Consider the following 5,256-nt stretch of genomic DNA (forward strand, 5'->3'; position numbering starts at 1 on the left):
CTTGTGCTTTCTGATACAGAGAGTGATACAACTATGTCTGATTCTGACTAGATGACCAACTGTGCCAACCATGCGTTAATGAAATCATATCTCATATTATATTTTCATACCATTTCTGCCACTGCTTAAGTTTATACATGTCAAGTCTCAATAAAGTTTCATAGCATGATTACAATAGATCTTGTCTAAGTTTTTTATTAGATACAGGGGAGACGATTTGGCAAACAATTCACTATGCAAAGAGAGTGTTGCGCACACAGCTAAACTGCTCAGAGACTGAGAAGCATTGATTTATATTAGTACTTGATATCACTTCTAGCTTGAAGTGATCTGTGTTTATTATGCTTTTGCCAAAGCTAAGACAAAATGTCAGATTGTACAAAAATAAGGAAGCCAGAACTATGATTTAGGTATTGTAAAAAAGTCTACAAAATATAACACTCAGTTTTTGTTCAACTGATTGACTTGGCTAACGAGGCAGAGCACTGAAGCATAAGAATTTAAAACAATGGAATATAAAACTATGATTTAGGTATTGTGGTAAATCAACGGTACAAAATATATATCGCTCAGTTATTGTAAAACTGATTGACTATTTGAAACAATGGCATATATAACTATGGTTTAGAAATTGTGGTAAAAAAGTCTACAAAATACATATATATCACTCAGTTTCTGTTAAAATGATTGTCTTGGCTAGGCAGAGCACTGAAGCATAAGTATTTAAAACAATGGAATACAAAAATATATAACTATGGGTACCTGATTCTACTTAATGAACACATCTTTGCACATGGAGCCATAACTGACTGATAACCACTGCTTGAAGTTGTACATGTCTAGCCTCAATAGAGGATCATGGCTTGATTTGAGCAGTTTAGAGCTAAAAAGTGTTCTACCAGGAGTCTGAATGAAAAGTTGGTGATTTGCTAATTGCCTGCACAATTTGACTACATCTTCATGATAAAATTTCCTGTTCATTTTATGGGCTGACCTAGCAGACCTGATAGCAAATTGGTTGTAAAAGTTGTCTAGCATTAGTTGAAGTTTATCTTGTGAGAATGACAGGAGGTCTAGTACTTTGCTCTCTGGCTCATGTGAAGTTAGAGTGAAATGCTCTTTGAAAAACCGATTTCTATGTTCGACATACAGGTCCATTCCCATATTGTTGCTTATCCCCCCCTGATTGTTAACAAATGCACCATATATGACCATCTCTTTCATTCGCTGAGATAAAAATATTTGTACTTGGGCTACATGCTCAAAGCAGGCTTTGGCATAATGTACCTTTCCTGATACCCAGTAATATATCATCATCCTCTTCATCAGTAGTGTGACCATGTTGCTATTTGCTGTCTTTATACTCCAGTCCAAAGCTCGCTTGATGAGGAGGAACTTGAGCAAGGCCATGGCAGAATTATATACAGCGTCTGGATTCTCGTCTCGCTCCAAGGTGAAATGCTATGAAACAGATAAAAAATTGTCAAAGTTGGTGGGAATACAATCCTTCATTCGTATCATGACCAGTCTCTCTCGTTCACAATGGTGTTAGAAAATTTAACCTTAATAACCAAGTAGCTAAAAGTTAGAGTTTAAAGTTAAACTTTTTGATAACCCTTATGGGATGGACAGAAGAAATTTTATTGAATGCATTCATTAAGGCAACGTCCAAATCAGACATACCTCAGGGTGTTTATCCAGTATATGAGTTCTTAGTGTGTTATGGTTTTTGTAACCTCTACCTTGGCAAACAGGGCATCGATTTGAGAGTAGCTCAGGCAGTTTTTTACTGTTGAAGATCAAGTCACACACCTCTATACCAGCTTTGTCCACTGAAATTAAAAAAAACACAGTAAAATGCTTGCTTTGCCAGTGAGAGACCAATGCATCATTTTAATATTATTTTACAAAAGCCTATAATATACATGTAATTACATCAACAGTCTTACTAAATCGCAACAATAGAACTACCAACAGATTACAGCAGATATATGTAGAAAAACCAAATAAGCAGACACCAGTTTTTTTCATGGTTCAATCAAAACTATTGGTTCACGATTAACCAATGGGTCGCCAACACTTACCATCTTCCTGACTACAACCATTCCTGAGGTCTTTCAATTTGAACAGCTCCACTAGGAAGCTATCTAGCACTTTGTCGAGGAAAAGGTTTGAAGCGTAATAGTTCTTCCTTATCTCTGTGGGTGGAGGTACCTGCTTAGCATTCAGAATCACTCTCAAGGCATGAAGGGCTCTGGTATCTCTTCCGCTGGTCTCATCGTAGAAAAGATCAAATACCAGCTACAAAATAGATTCAAATTCTACAAACATAACAATGTCTATCTTTTATAAGGTTCCATAAACCAAATTGGGCAGCACACACAATACAAAAGCATGAAAAAAGTTCATTCAATTTTGACAATACAAAGGTTTGAATAAGATAAGTTATGTCACAGGAGTAACTGAAGTATTACACACCTGACACCATTCCATCTGGAGATGGAATGGACCGATACATGGTACAAAAGGTAAGTCCTGGTCAGAAACATTCAGAGCCTTCTTCGCTACCTTGTAGGTTCCAACGTCTCCTCGATATGGTATCTACAATATGAGTGTTTCTAGTCATAAAACATTGGATATTGCAACACATAGATACACCCAGATGGGGGTTCAAAAACAGCAGCCTCACGTAAATGACAAAAAAAATCAGAGCTCAACAAACACACATACCTTTTTTTCTTCCGGAGCTACATATTGGGTACAGTATGTTAGGATATCATGCATATCTCCAGTCTTCGATTCATTTTTCAGGATGACTCCAGCATGTAGCTTAGAAAGGAAAATAATAAGAGTTACAAATAAGTGTCAAACATAATGAGAAATCATAGGCTATGTATAAGGGCTGAGATTCAAGCTCTTTAAGTAAGAAAGCTTAGACTGTAAAAGTCAGTAATTGATTGAAAGCATTAAATGGATCAAAAAGAAAATTTGGCCTAGTACAGGGGTAACATAAACAGACAGATTGATAAAATAGATACTTTCTGTGATTTAGATGACATTTCACTAGAATACTTGTTTGGTGGGTAAGATGGAGTTGCCGTCGTCAAGTCATTCTGACGCCATGAGGCAAGAATCTGTGATGTCATCAAGTTCTTGAACTGTTCTTCCTCAGAATCGCTCAGAAGAAACTGGCTGTAATCTAAATCATCTTTACGGGGAACATATGGAAGAGCCGGGCTAACATGCATGACTGGAAATCTTAGTTTATATATCATATTGTTATACATGTGGCAATCAAAGCCGCTAATGCCACCAGCTTCATGGCGAACCTTGGCCCTCACATCCAAGTTGTCACCGCAATGGGTGACCGGTATCCCTTTCCACGCCTCAATGAGACTTTTGGATTCACCAGCACAATCATCCAAGAATTTAGTCGTTCTGGTGTAACTCACACAGTCGTATAGTTTACTCATTCTGTTAATTTGACTTTTTGTAGTGCCAGAGGTTCGAAGGCTCAAGCCTACCATCTTGGCATACGCTGACAGATGAAGGCAGCTGATATGGGCTATTTTACTAATCACAGATATTATTGATGTAGCTTTCTCTTGATTCAGCTTGCCTTTTTTTATTAATGCTGTTGTCAGAATGAAATGGAGTGCTGGTGTTCTGAAATGAAAATCAAAATAACGATGACATTTGCATCTCAATTTATGTATGGCTTGCATCAGCAATACATATACAATATCAGGCCGTGTATGTTGTTGGTTGTAGGAAGCAATGGTTGATGCTGATTGACCTTTCGTTATGCTCACTTATACCTTTATACCTATACAGGAAGCGACACGTGACTCCCAAGCAACGAATGGACTGATATTGTATATAAAGTCTTACCTTAACTTAAACTCATCTTCCATATCTGCTATACCTATAGTGTCCAGTTTGGTGTTCGATGTACGAAGTATAGAGGGGTTCTTTGTACTGGCAAGCAACTTTAACTCTTCTTTGATTTGTCTATAACAATGAACATTCAAACCTTCAACATGAATTCACATAGATACATATAAATATGAATGTGGTTTTCCTTTGGTTGACCTTAAAGTTTGCTTTAACGTAATAGCTATAGCAGGAGAATACAGTCAAATCTTTTGAAGTACAATTGCAATAGCTTATATCAAAATGTAGGCCGACCTCATATCATATTCTACAAATTATCAGAACAGGTCACTCAAATGTCCTTGTATTATAAAGGCATCAGGTAAGGAGACCTTGATTTGTGCAACAGAAACTTACTTAGCTGTGTTGGTCAGACAATCACAGCAACTTGTCTCATCATCATTTTGCTTCTGATCAAACACCAACTCTGGTTCTATCAACACATTCCCATCATCATCCTCAGAAGTTGTGACGAGGCAAGAGAGCGGTTCATTATCAGGATATTCAAGTCTTCTTTGAGTAGTAAGCTTGGCTTGATTTAGCTGGATACCCAAAAAATATCTATAAAACAACCATATCAATGAACACTGAATGTGTAAATGAAGACCTTAATCAATAAAAATGAATTGAATGAATACAGTTGAACCAAGGATGTTCAACTAACTAGTGGACATTCTTGGTTGAACGAAAGAGTTAACTCCATGGTTAAACTATCAAACATTGGTTAATTCTTGGTTGAACGAAAGAGTTAACTCCATGGTTAAACTATCAAACATTGGTTAATTCTTGGTTGAACGAAAGAGTTAACTCTATGGTTAAACTATCAAACATTGGTTAATTCTTGGTTGAACCAAAGAGTTAACTCCATGGTTAAACTATCAAACATTGGTTAATTCTTGGTTGAACGAAAGAGTTAACTCCATGGTTAAACTATCAAACATTGGTTAATTCTTGGTTGAACCAAAGAGTTAACTCTATGGTTAAACTATCAAACATTGGTTAATCGTTACATTGTAAAACATGAGCAAAAACAGTTGCTGGTTTGAATCATCCAAGCATTTATTTTATAAACATAGCAATAATATGGTTATATTCTTTCTCCAACATTGTATGTACAAAGTCACACCTGAAACTATACTTGCAGATAAAGATTGGTTTGAATTATTTTGAATGGTTGGCGAGGTTTAAATTAACAAACCCTCTGCTGTATATAGTGTCTGGAAAAACAGCCTTAACGCCATAGATCAAACTGCGATCAGTGAAGCGGTTCATAAGTGCCTCTTTAATTACGTGCAACCACAGCTTGTACTTCCTGTTCTTTGC

This window comes from Watersipora subatra, chromosome 6 (genome assembly GCF_963576615.1).
Source record: "Watersipora subatra chromosome 6, tzWatSuba1.1, whole genome shotgun sequence".
Classification (NCBI taxonomy): domain Eukaryota; kingdom Metazoa; phylum Bryozoa; class Gymnolaemata; order Cheilostomatida; family Watersiporidae; genus Watersipora; species Watersipora subatra.